Here is a 14,803-nt window from a genome sequence, read left to right as displayed (position 1 = left end):
ATCCTGCCGCCTCCGAAGTCTGTTCATCTACCTCAGGCATGTTTGTAAGTAACCTGCTAACATTTATTTCAGCATTTCTGATATATTCTCTGCACCAAAGCACTTTATCACCTCTCATTTCACCTGATGACAGCCTCTGGGGACCACTGCAGCTCTGAGATCCCCTATCAAGTTAGCCTGAGGCCGCGAGGTGCCCAGCTACCATGTTTGGCCATGAGGAGGCCTGGCAGAGGTCTTGGCGAAGGAGAGGCAATGTACTAGCGGGGGAAGGCTTGCACACTGGGCTACTTCTTTGTTCACCACAAAGGCTAGCCAGTGGCAGCAAGAGGTTAGAAAAGCAGGTGGGAAGCAAGCATGCATCTTCCTTCTAACTACTACGCTGCTGCAGTAGATGCACCACATCACCCTGTGCGAAAGGCATACACACACAAAAGTAATCCCTATAACTCTCCGCTCACCATCAGCCACACATTCCCTAACATCCTCAACTACACCTCTAATTTTTTTTTCTAAATTTATTTCTGATTTTTCCCTTTTTCTCCCAATTTAGTGGCCAATCACTCCCTATTTTAGTTCAAACACCCACCCTCGTACTGCATGCGTTCGCCAACTGCATCTCCCCAGCCGGCAGTCTCGAAGGAGATGCCTCGCCACTTTCGTGACAAGGCGAATCCAGGCCGAACCACTGCTTTTTCCGACACACCCAGAGACGCATTCATGTGACGAACACAAGCTGGCGCCGCCCCCCTCTCGAAGACAGCGTTGTCGATCATTGCTGCTTCATCGAGTCCGGCCATAGCCGGATCTGACGAGACTGAGGCACGAACCCCGGTTCCCGGTAGGCAGCTGCATCGACACAAAGCCGATGCGTAGAGTGCTAAACCACCACGGACCCAACTACACCTCTTATAATTAATATTGCAAACCCTCTTGATCTGACTCCACTATTGTTCACATTCATTTCTCCCATCCAGGCTCTCTCAACCACTCTCCTACACACCTCATCCCATTGTTCCTTGCAAACATAAAATATCAGACTCGCATACCATCAAGGTTTGCTGTCATCTAATCCCACCCCTAAGCCCATTTGCATTGAGAGAAGAGATCCTAGCCATTAAAAGAGTAAATGAAAACAATAGTCCCATTTTTTCCATCGGAGCTATTTTTTTTTTTAGTGGCTGCATCATATTCAAAACCTCCAGGTCCCACCGAGATTTGAACTCGGATCGCTGGATTCAGAGTGCTAACCATTACACCATGGAACCACCTGTTGACTGTTGGATGGAACTCGATCATCCATTTCCGTGTCTAGTTGTAGCTCAGACATTTCCGAGGCTTATGCACAGCACAGCCCTCTTGTTCCCACTTTTTGCCCCTTTGTCCCTCCTGTGTAGTTTTTGTACCCTTCTCCCTTTTTTACATTTACATACGTTACATGTAAATGAATGAGATTAAAGGATTTTAATTACACTCATATGCCAAACTAACATATTTTAGGATAATTTTCTCACACATCATTTCTATATAGGTAGTCACATACATTATGTTTTGTTTCCAGATTGAAGATTATTGATTCAATTAGGTGACATTTTTCCTGACTTGTCAACTTCTTTCTTTCGGCTTATTCCATTTCTCAGGGGTCACCACAGCGGATTTTACAGTTTCCATCGGTACCCTGTGAGGGAATAGCACCATTGGCGGCCCTTGTTAACCCAGTCCTCAACCAATCTGGTATGGTCTTGTCAATCCACATACCTATATGGCAAGATTTTATATCGGATGCCCTTCCTGACACAACCACAAACCCTATGGACGGGGGCACAGGTAAAGCACTGGATGCCATCCCAGTATTCATGGACTTTTACCCATGCCTGTCGCTAATACTAACGCATACTAACATACACTAACACATACTAAAACATTAACACTAACACATGACTTGTCAAAATTTTTATATAAATGGGATGTTGCAATTTTATGAAATACTGTGTTGTGTTTAAAATTTCCTCAAAGTTAGCGAAACACAGGTAATTTTCTTTGATACTTTATATATTATGGGTCACCATGACTGATGATGTGACTTGTTTCATAGAAAAATCCTAGAAATCAGGAACACTTTATTTGTCATTTCATCATTTCATTTGAAATGAAATGAAATGAAATACCATTTCCCCCAGCCCACAGCAGTGCAACACAAAGACAAAAACACATCCAGAACTACAAGAACACACATACCCAAACTAACACATATATCCAAACTAAACAAAAAATCACTGTTCAAGGGAACGAACACCAGCCTGGATGACTGTTGGAACTGCTGGTCTGCATGGGTTAGCAGTTCGCTTAGCATGCCCCGCTTCTGCGTCCTGTCAGACTGCCCTCTGTGTTTCCTCTTCGGGTGTCACTCCGGGCAGGGGCCGTGGTCCTTGGGCCCACCGGACACAGCAGACCAGGCTCCTTCAGCCGGTCCAAAATCAGCTCTCCCAGCCACACACCCTCAACATACCTCCCCGCACTCCACAAGACGACACCAAAAACACCACAGTCAGCGCCAGGTGACACCACTGCCAGACCGCCCTCGGTGTTATCTGAACTGCCGGTCTGCATGGGCTAGCAGTTAGCTTAGCCTGCCCCGCTTCCGCGTCCTGGGCCCACAGCAGTAGACCAAGCTCTCTCCGCCGATCCAACGCCAGCTCTCCCAGAGATACAACGAAGACAAAACTTAGACGTGGACAAAAAAACAAAACAAAAAACACTGCTTTGACAATACTGGGTGATGCCGCTGCAAACGTGAATTCGTGCCGCCATCTTCCCACACCGATACTGGACGAGGCTGCTGCAAACGTGATCGCACCATCTGACATAAAAATACATCAAATCTAATATAAAACTGGAGGATGTCATGAACTGATTGCCAGTTTCAGTGTACATAGATGTATTAATTACATAATGAGACCTGCTGCAAGGAGCTGTCCGTGTCCTTTTTTAATTTTGTGTCTTTATCCTAATAACATGTTCATCTTGCAAATGTTTTGTTTTTCTTTTCATTAAGCATATTCCAGTCTCTGTCTGAGAGCATACTGTTTACTAGATATCCTTACACCTGTGATCTGTATATGTACAACTTGAAACTTTTCACCCATTTGATGGAAGGTGCTGGTGAAAGTTGGTCGACAGTTCTGTGCATGTCATTTACATTTATCCATGGTAAATCTTGCAGGCATCGCGGAAAATATGCCACTGTCCATAGCACACACCAACAAACAGGAAACTGGTATGACCGCTGTAGTAGAAACCAGAAGTCAGTGGACTACAGTTATGCATAGAGTTGATTAAACCAATTTGGCTATGCCTTGTAAACAGAAAAAGAAATAGGTATAGAGATAGGATAGAGATAAGTACAGCTCGCTATAGATATTTATCATATGATATAAATGTTTTCTGTATACAATTTATCATATAATATATGATACATGACATCATATCATATGATTTATGATATTGATAATTGATATCATATGATAAATATCATGACACCAGTTCACCCTGGTGTAATCACATGTGCACAGCAAAATGCAGCAGACAAAAACCACTTTATTTTGTCATTGTACAGGTTACAGTGAAATTTGTTTTCTGCATTCTGCAACCCATCCTATAGGAGCAGTGGGCAGCCGCGGTGCAGCGCCTGGGGACCAACTCCAGTTCTTTTCCTGTTGCGTTGGTCATTGGCATTGGCACAGTATTAACCCTAACATGCATGTCTTTTTTTATGGTGGGAGGAAACCGTAGAACGAAACCGGAGAATACCCATGGGGAAAACATGCAAACTCCATACAGAAAGGACCTGGGATGGCCTGGGGTTCAGACCCAGGACCTTCTTGCTGTGAGGCAATGGTGCTAACCACTGGGCCACTGTGCCACCCAAAACTATTACGCCTGAACAGGAACTTGAACCCTGGATCCTCAGATTAAAAGTCTGATGCTCTACCGACTGAGCTATCCAGGTTCTGGCGCTTATTAACCAAATTCCTTATCCATGGAAATGGTTAGATGTTATGTTCATCCAAGAATTTTCAATTGCGTGTACAATTATTTCAAAAGTACTTGCAAACACATGCGTTCCACATTTGCTTAAAAAACACTTATTGACGCAACCCCAACTTTTATCATACTCTAGCCCAGCATTCTCAAACCTCTCCTAGAGGACCACTTGTCTTGGATGTTTTAGATTTCTCCCTGCTCCAACACAGTTGATTCAAATGATCAACTCGTTATGAGCTCCCGAAGCTGCCTAATAGCAAAACTGATCATTTAAATCAGCTGTGTTTGGAGCAGGGAGAGATCTAAAACATGCAGGACAAGTGGTCCTCCAGGAGAGGTTTGAGAAACACTGCTCTAGCCTGCTGAAGATGTTTGTCCAAACAATGCTAGAAACCTGCCATTTATGGTTGCATTGTCTACAATACTCGCAGGTCCCACTGAGATTTAAACTCCAATCGCTGGATTCAAAGTCCAGAGTGCTAACCATTACACCATAGAACTATTTGTTGACTAATAGGGTGGGACTTAATCATCCATTTCCTGTGTCTATTTGTAGCTCAGAGATGTGAGAGGCTCAAGCATATTGCAACTCTCTTGTTCCCTCTCATTTTGTCCATTTGTCCTTCCTGTGGTTTTTGTACCCTTCTCCCTTTTTTACATTGACATACTTTACATGCATACTCAGAACTAACATATTTTAGAATAATTTTCTCATAGATAATTTCTATTTAGTTAGTCACACACATTATTTTTTGATCAGAAATCCTAATCAGAAAGATGTTTATTGCCATGTGCATTACATGCGCTAGGAATTTTCCCTGGTGTGTTGTTGCGATTACGAATACAGAAAAGTACAGTAAAGTAGTAGATAAAATTGTGTGTGATCTCTACACATATTTTATATATATATATGTATATACAGTTGCAATCAAAATTATTCAACCCCCACTGCAAATTAGGTTTACTGGCAAAATTTACAAACTGTTAGCTGTTTGCAATAAACAAATCAAACAAGAACAATCTAAATAGCTCAACACAACTAATATTACAAGTGGTTTCTCCAAATTCAACACAAAATGCCACTTTTAATGACTACTGCAGTCTCAAAATTATTCAACCCCTTCATGATAAGCGTCTTTAGTACTTAGTAGAGCACCCTTTTGCTGTTATGACCTGCTGCATACGTGATGCATAGCCAGACACCAGCTTCTGGCAGCGTTCCTGAGGAATCTTAGCCCATTCCTCATGGGCAATGGCATCCATTTCACTAATATTCTTGGGTTTGCATGCTGCAACCGCCTTCAAATACCACCAGAAATGTTCTATGGGGTTCAAGTCAGGTGACTGACGGCCACGCTAGAATCTTCCAGGACTTCTTCTGAAACCAAGCCTTGGTGGACTTTGAGGAATGCTTGGGATCATTGTCCTGTTGGAAGGTCCAATGACGCACAAGCTTCAGCTTCCTCACAGATGGCATAACGCTTTCTCCTAGGATTTCCTGATACTTGATTGAATCCATCTTGCCCTCCACACACTGCAGGTTTCCAGTGCCAGAGGAAGCAGAGCATCACCGAGCCACCTCCATGCTTCACTGTAGGCAGGGTGTTCTTTTCAGCGTATGCTTCATTGTTCCTCCTCCAGACATACCACTGATCCATAGGCCCGAAAAGTTCCAGTTTTGTTTCATTGCGCCACAGAACAGAATCCCAAAACTTCTTTGGCGTATTTATATGTTTTTGAGCATATTGGAGCCGACTTTTCTTGTGCTTTTGGGTCAGTGGTGGTGTACGTTTTGGAGTTCAGGTATGGAGCCCTTCAGTGTTTAGTATGCGCCTTACTGTGCAAACTGCAACCTCAGTGCCTGCTGCCACCAAGTCTTGCTGCAGGTCTTTTGCAGTCACTCTAGGGTTTTTGACCACCTGCCTCCTCAGGACTCCGGTGGCAGCCGTTGATAGCTTCTTCTTTCTGCCACGTCCAGGTAGTGTAGCCACTGTTACTTTAACTTTGAACTCGCGAACTATGCTTCCAACTGTATCTCAAGGAACTGTCATTGCCTTTGTTATCTTTCTGTATCCTCTTCTTTGTTTGTGCAAGGCAGTGATCTCTTCTCTTAACTTTTTGGACAATTCTCTTGTCTTAGCCTTATTTCTAACATGCACTCAAACGTCACTGTCAACAAAACCCTAGCCAGTCCAGGTATTTGATGTGTTCTATCTCAAGCACACCTGATGCAACTAATGAAGCCCTTGATTAGTTGCATCAGGTGTGTTTGAGACAACACCTATTTGCAAATGTGTGCTCTTATGAGGGATTCTATTCAGGGGGTTGAATAATTTTGAGACTGCAGTAGTCATTGAAAGTAAAATTTTGTGTTGAATTTGGATAAGACCCTTGTAATATTAGTTTTATTGAATTATTTAAACTGTTATTGTGTAATTTGGTGATTACAAACAGCTGAAAAATTGTACATTTTGCCAATAAACCTAATATGCAATGGGGGTTGAATAATTTTGATTGCAACTGTATATATATATAAAACTTTGTTAAAAGAAACACTCAACGGTAGGGAAAGTGCTCGAATAACAGGAATGAATTGGCCAGCAGTTGCAGACATAGATATAAGCACCTATTTCGTAATTATAAAATAAATCATGCCAATAGACAAATACCCCCCCCCCCCATTGGACCGTTAGCAATCACTTGCTTTTGAGTTTTTGAACGTCGCACCTCTCCCTTCCCCATTGGACGTTGTGCACGTGATTTGCATGACGAGGCAGTAAATGGTATGTCCTTTCCCGAGTGGCTTTATTGACAGCTGATGATTGCTTATGGCATGAAACAGGCTTGTACTGTCTCATAAAGAATTTACTTGACTCACTGAATTTTATATATAAACTTAGCACAAAAAGTAAGGACATTTGTGTTAGGTAGATTATTTCTTTGTTGTAACAATGCTTCTTGGCAAAAAATCTTATATCAGGCACCTGATTGTCAGCACCTGGGGTACCAGAAGCTCAAAATAAGAGTCAATAGCAACAGCAAAATGAGCTGTTTGGCATTGGCAGAGAAGATTTGGCAAATTTTTCATGGGCGCAACCCACATACTCAGCTCTGCTGCTCATCCCACAAATGCATGTTCCTCACAAATGTGGCACCATTTAAAAGGGAAATAAACAGGCTTTCCAACGGTATAAGATTTATTGCCAAGAAAAATTGTTACAATAAAGAAATAATCTACCAAACACAATTTTCCTTACTTTTTGTACTAAGTATATATAGTCTTAATGTTACAACTACTACTTTCGGCTGCTCGCGTTAGGGGTCGCCACGACGGATCATCCGTTTCCATTTCTTCCTGTCTTCTGCATCTTCCTCTGTCACACCAGCCATCTGCATGCCTTCCCTCACCACATCCATTAACCTCCTCTTTGGCCTCCCTCTTTTCCTTTATATAGAGTCTTAATATTAAGAATCTTAATATTCCGCTCCTCATTTGTGGAGCACTTTTATCAACAACACCATTGATGCTCTAATATATATATATATATATATATGATGGAATGCTACTATAACAGCACACCCCAGGAGAGGGGCTATATGAAGTGCATGTGGGAATTGTGGACAGTAGAAGACCTACTTCCACACTGAGTCAGAAGCAGCTAGTGGCTCAATGCTCGCCCCCAATAGAAAGACGCTTCCGTCACAACTTAAAGAGAGACTGCCATGCCCATTCTGAACACATTTTTTAACATTGGAAGTTTGAATCATAACTGAAAATAGGCGTGGTTTTATGAATTCAAAGCTAATGCCTACTGTCTTCCTGGATCCATGTCAAACGTCACCGCGCTACCGCCACCACTACCGCTCAAAACATGATAGCTGACCGATAAACGTTGATTAATATCACAATTCGGTCAGTATTTTGACTTCATAACTCAAAATCTGTTACAAACAACAATAACACAGGTACGTGGATATAAAGTTTTTATTTTAAGATTTTAAACATGAGCGGTAGTGTGGTGACGTTTAACATGGACCCAGTTATCCACAGCTCTCATATGTACTACGGACACACCCTCTATGCAAATTGACTGGTGTCTACGTATCCACCGGCACAATTTGTCATTGGACACCATCTACGGTCAATCTCTCTCGAGTGGCCGCAGACGCGCTGTTTTGGCCATTGAATTTCTCCGTGGTCACATTCCAACTCGGAACATAGCCTATCAATAGGAATTCTCAGATTTTGATGTCAGTATCGCTTTACAATTGAGAGGCTCCAACAGGAGGACTATACAATTCAGCACTCTAGAGGGCCACCCAGTAGGCAGGAGATAGTACATGAGGACAGTCTCTGACCAGCAGGAGATAGTACATGAGGACAGTCTCTGACTGGCTGAAACAATCCTACCAGCCATGACATCTGACGCGACTGAGGTTCAAATGAGAATCATGGCCAAATTAAAGACAGTCAACCCCCGGGCTCGGCTACCATGACTCAATGACAAATTACCATCACAAAGCTTGCTTGCAGATGTGAACACAGTATTACAAAATATCTTGACTGCCACCATAACAAGAGACCAATGAGCTTGTATATGTCACTGCAACTGTAATCCTGGAGATGCTTGGGTACAGAATTAAGAACACAGGTCACCAACAGTACCCTCCATGGAAGAGAAGGCTGGAAGCCAAGATCAAAGCAGCACGAAGAGATGTTAGCTAGTTAACAGAGGTACAGAAAGCTGTGATGAAAGACAGGCCCTGGTTGAAGAAGTATAGCAAGATGACCGTACCCTGGAAACTGCCAAGCAAAGACTCAGTTTTGGCCACCAGGCTGAAGAGATACACTAGAGAAGCAGAAGCCAAAAGAGTAAATGGCCTGTTCCTCAGAGAACCATCCAAGGTGTACTTCCAGCTGCAAATTAACAAGAGAACAACATCAGACCCACCCAGAGCAGAGACTGAGCAATACTGCAAGGATATATGGGAAAAGGTGGCATCACACAACACCAATGCCCAGTGGCTGGTGTACCTAAGAGCAGACCACAGCAACATCCAACAGCAAGAAACAGTTATCATCACAGTGGCCGACATCCAACAATCAGTCTCAAGCATGAAGAGCTGGACTGCACCAGGCCCTGACATGATTCATGCCTACTGGCTGAAGAAGCTAAGGGCACTCCGTGAACGCCTGGCGACACAGATGAACGAGCTAATAATATCAGGGTCTCACCCTGACTGACTATCACAGGAGAGAACAATCCTGATCATGAAGGATCCCCACAAGATTACAACACCTTCAAACTACCAGCCGATAACCTGTTTCTCCACAACATGGAATATCCTGTCAGGCATCATAGCAGCTAAGCTGAATGGGCACTCAAGTCAATTGTAACAGTTAGTATAGAGGGCTACTGAGGGTGTCTGTTATTCAGAGTGTTGTAGAAAAGAAATCTGTCAATTCTTAAATGTCTGAAAGGAATTCATTTGAGGTTGATTAAATTAATAGGCAAAATCTGAAAATCCCTGAAGTGAAAGGAGCATGAACTCCGCCCCCTTGTGTGCACTGTGAAGCACGGAGATGAGAGAGAAAAGAAGAAGAAAAAACTTTCGTCCCCCAAGCCAGGAACAGTGGATGCCCTCCTTCAGTAGAATTTAATTAAATAAAAAAACTTGCTAACTAACAGTCAAATGAACGTTGTTCTGTTGAGATAGACTTTTGGGTTTACTGGGACACTTCTCGTCTGGTCGCGTCTGGGACCCTGCCGAGTGGTCAGGGAATGCTGGGAAAATACAGGATGTACGCCATTATGCCTTATTGTTTGCTGGAGATCGCCACTGGTTCCAATGTATGCAGATGGTTGCAGACTGAAAATCTCACATGTGCAGAGCCCAGTTTGCTGTCGGTGAATTCGGTATGAAACGGTTTGATGATTATTTCTGGTTTGCTGTTTTGTAGTGTTTGGCAAATGTGTAAAACAGAGTGAACGTTACTTTCTATGTGAACTGAAATGGCTGCTAGATTTGATGCATTAGAAAATTTACGTGGCAGGGTGGTGAATATTTTTGTTTTCTTTTGTTTACATTAGTGCCACTGCTGTATTTGTGCCAGTCTATCACCAGTCACAGATAGGAAAATAATGTCCTCACGAAATAGTATTTGTAGTTGTGTGTTCAATTTATCCTGGCTACAATCCACGGCGCCATGCTGTCACCATTTTGAGGCTTCATGAAAGCCGTGTTTCTTGTTCCTTTTGGTCAGGTTTTTGACGTACAATTCAACAATGATCCATCCCAAAGATGGCGAGCCACCATACCAGGATCCACTGTGATGACAACTAATATTAAGAAAATTAGGAATTCTTTGGATGGACTGTGAACTTTACTGTGTCTGCTTGAGTAGTAGGGTGGACTTGCACTTCACTGCTCCTCTGCATATCCCGCAAGGAGAATAAGAGATTTTAATACCGGAATCTCCCAATGTAATGGTGTGGGTTGACTGAGTCACATTATTTTGGGCCCGTTTTCTTTTAATGTAATTTTGTTTATTTAAAAAAAATTTTTTGGGGGGTTTAAGTGTGTTGTAACCAAGTTCAAGGTGACAAATTGTACTGCAGTTCCTACAGTTTCATCATATGTCATCAAACTAAACCTACTGAGTTGGTCTCATTAATCATCCTGCTCAAGCAGTCGAACCTTGGTATTTGGTCCAGCATTCAACTGAACACTGAAATTTGTATTTCACTTGTTGAATTGGGTGTTACACAATACATGAGCGAAACTTAGAAAGGAATTTGGAACAACGCCATAGGGTCAAATTACTGGGCTTTCCAAGATGGCGGCGCGCTGGACGCAGCGGCTACTGAGGCTCCATGGTCAGTGTCGTGTTTTCTTTGTTATTTATATGTTAGTTTTAAGTTTACTTACAAGTGTAGGTCATGCGCTCTTCTACAACCGTCAGGAACTTTTAAACCTCAGAACGGATTACTCACTTCCCTCCACCATCACGGACAATTTCCCCATCAATATTATCCGCTCACCGGTCTCGCAGTGGAGACGCTGCCCCCGTCAGCAACGTAAACAAAAGAGGGGAAAACGTGGCGGGCTACATGCTAAACTAAGTAGTGTTCCCTCCCCAGCATCTTCATGGCTAATGTCCGGTCGTTAGCTAACAAAATGGACGAGATAAGACTCAGGCTGTCCTCTCAGAAAAGGTTGCAGAACTGCTGTCTGCTGATGTTTACGGAGACTTGGCTCAACAGCAACATAGCTGACTCGGCAGTCGAGCTAGCGGGCCGCACAGCAAGATCCGCGGAGGAGGTTTGAGTATTTATGTCAATAACTCTTGGTGCAACAATATAAAGATTGTCGAAAGGCATTGCTCTGCTGATCTCGAGCTCCTTATGATTCAGTGCAGGCCTTTTTACCTGCCCAGGGAGCTAATGGCCATTATCATTGCCGCTGTATACATCCCCCCCACATGCTAATGCTAAGGTAGCACTTAAGCAGCTACAATGTGTCATCGGCAGACAACAGACCAAACACCCGGACAATGCCTTTATCATAGGTGGTGACTTTAATCAGGCTAACCTCAGGGCTGTATTGCCCAAATTCCATCAGCATGTCTCCTGCCCCACTAGGGGACAAAACACCCTGGACCATCTCTATACAAACATCAAGGACTCATACAAAGCTACTCCCTGCCCTCATCTGGGGCATTCTGACCACCTCTGCCTGTTCCTGGTCCCAGCCTACAAACCCCCAATAAAACGGATCAAGCCAGCAGTAAAGACAATCACTGTCCGGCCAGAAGGAGCAGTCTCTGAACTCCAGGACTGTTTTGAAAACACAGACTGGAGTATTTTTGCACATTCAGCTACCCATGCCTCCCATATAGACATTAATGAACAGACATCTGCCATACTAGCCTACATTAACTTGTGCACTGAGAGTGTCACAACAAAAAAATCAGTCCTCACCTTTCCAAACCAGAAACCCTGGATGACCAGTGAGGTCCGGCAGCTGCTGAAAGTCCGGGATGCAGCATTCAAATCAGGTAACTGTGAGGCCTACAGCGCAGCCAGATCAAACCTCAAAAAGGGCATCAGAAGAGCCAAACATAAATATTCCCTACGAATAGAGGACCACTTTCACAATAACCCTGATCCTCAGGCCTCGGCGAATGTGGCAAGGCATTCAGTCTATCACAGACTACAAAAGCTCTAATCGCGGTCCCGCTGCCCATGATACCTCCCTGCCAGACAAGCTAAATCATTTCTATGCCCGCTTCGACAAGGACAATACTGACCCAGCCACAAAAATCCCCAGCCACCCAGAAAACCAGGTGCTCACTCTATCAGTCGCAGAGGTCAGATTATCACTGCGCAGAGTGAACACACGTAAGGCTGCCGGACCAGATGGCATACCGGGTTGGGTCTACCGGGAATGTGCCGACCAGCTGGCTGAGGTCTTCACACCTGTATTTAACCTCTCACTGTCCCAATCTAAAGTCCCGGCATGCTTTAAGGCCACCTCTATCATTCCTGTCTCCAAGAAACCAACATCCACATGTCTGAATGACTACCGACCCATAGCACTCACCCCCATTGCCATGAAGTGCTTTGAAAGACTGGTTCTGGCTCACATCAAAAACATTATCCCCCCCACATTCGACCCACATCAGTTCGCCTACCGTCCCAAAAGGTCTACTGAGGATGCCATTGCTACTGCCCTACACATTGTTCTGACCCACCTTGAACTTAACAACACATACATCCAGATGCTGTTTATAGATTACAGCTCTGCCTTCAACACTATCATCCCTGCCAAACTAACCACCAAACTCCTCTCCCTTGGTCTCAACCCCTCCCTCTGTAACTGCATCCTGGACTTCCTTACTAACAGACCTCAGTCTGTTAGGTTAGGTGACCACTCCTCCTCCACCTTGACCCTCAGCACAGGTGCCCCTCAAGGCTGTGTTCTGAGCCCCCTCCTTTTCTCCCTCTTCACCCACGACTGCCTGCCAACTCACCCCTCAAATGTTATAGTTAAGTTTGCAGATGACACCACAGTCATTGGCCGTATCACCAACAATGACGAGATGGCCTACAGAGACGAGATTGAGCACCTCACATCATGGTGTACTACCAACAATCTTGTCCTTAATGTGCAGAAGACGAAGGAGCTGATTGTGGACTTCAGGAGGTCTAGAAGCTGCAGCCACTCCCCCATACACATCAAGTGGAGCGTGTTTCCAGCTTTAAATTCCTTGGAGTCCACATCAGGGAGGACCTTTCGTGGACATTAAACACCCAGGCCCCTGTGAAAAAGGCCCAACAACGCCTGCATTTCCTGAGGAGGCTGAGGAGCGCCCGTCTACCCCCCAAAATTCTCACCAACTTCTACCACTGCACCATAGAGAGCATCCTGACCATCTGCATCTCAGTGTGGTATGGCAACTGCACCTCAGTAGATCAGAAAGCTCTGCAGCGGATCGTCAAGGCGGCCCAGCATATCACCGGTACCCAGCTCCCAGCCATAAAAGACATTTATCACAAACACTGCCTTCGAAGGGGTCTGAGCATCAGCAAAGATCCCACCCACCCCAACCATGGACTGTTCTCCCCCCTGCGCTCTGGGAGGCACTACTGGAGCCTCAGAGCCCACACTACCAGGCTCAAAAACAGCTTCTTTCCACAAGCTGTATCCCACCTGAACGTGGCTACCCACTGAATGTCTGTAGATATTTTTAAATATTTTGTACTCCAGCTCTTTCTTTTTTTTCACTTATTTTTAGCTTTTGGTCTTGATGTGTGTATATCTTATACTGTGTTTGCTGTGTTTGTCTGTGTCTGTCTTGCACTGTTTGGTGAAGCCACAGCCCTCATTTCATTTTTAACATGTGCCTGCACATTGTTTTTAATGACAATAAAATTGAATTGAATGGAATTGAATTATCAGCTACTGGTTGTTAGAGCAGTCACCCAAGACCCACGACTCTTAACAACAGACAGACCAACCTGAGAACAGTCTGGATTGACTACAAGAAAGCCAACAATTTAATGCCCCACACATGGTTACTGGAGTGTTTGGCAATATACGAAGCCAACAGGATACTGATAGCCTTCTTCGGGAACTCAATGCTGCAGTGGAAAAGAACACTAGAGGCCAACTCAAAGTAGATCACACAGGTAACCATCAAATGTGGCATATACCAAGGTGATGCACTATCGCCGCTGCTGTTCTGCATAAGCCTGAACCCCCCCCCCCCCCAGTCAGATCATCATAAAGAATGGATACAGATACAGTTTCAGAAGTGGAGTTACCATCAGCCAGCTCCTATACATGAATGACAAGCTGTATGCCAGGAATGAGCAAGATATTGACTTGCTGGTCCACCTCACCGGGATCTACAGCAACAACATTGGGAAGTCATTCAGACCGGAATAGTGGAATCAAATGGCGGCAAAAAGAGGAAAGGTGGTGCGGACTAAGGGGGTTGAATTACCAAATGGCAGGATAACAGACATACAGGACAGTTACAAGTACCTGGGTATTCCAGGCAAATGGAAACCATGGGGGAGGCAGCAAGGAGGCCGATTATACCCAAATACCCCCAGAGAGTGAGGAAGGTCCTGAGGAGCCAGCTCAATGGGAAGAAGATCCAAGCCATCAACACATATGCCCTGCCATTCATCAGATACCCAGCTGGCCAAAGGAGGAGTTGAAGGTGTAGATAAATGTAATGGTGTGATGTTTA

General features: G+C 44.2%; 1 non-coding gene across 1 annotated transcript; it reads right to left on the bottom strand.

Annotated features, from left to right (window-relative positions):
• Positions 1 to 3,933: 3,933 nt before the first annotated feature.
• Positions 3,934 to 4,006, bottom strand: trnak-uuu (transfer RNA lysine (anticodon UUU)). The gene has a single exon. It is a non-coding gene; the product is annotated as a tRNA-Lys (tRNA).
• Positions 4,007 to 14,803: the final 10,797 nt, after the last annotated feature.

This window comes from Lampris incognitus, chromosome 1 (genome assembly GCF_029633865.1).
Source record: "Lampris incognitus isolate fLamInc1 chromosome 1, fLamInc1.hap2, whole genome shotgun sequence".
Classification (NCBI taxonomy): domain Eukaryota; kingdom Metazoa; phylum Chordata; class Actinopteri; order Lampriformes; family Lampridae; genus Lampris; species Lampris incognitus.
The sequence above is the reverse complement of the archived record's forward strand: the minus strand, read 5'-3'. Positions and strand labels throughout refer to the sequence as shown.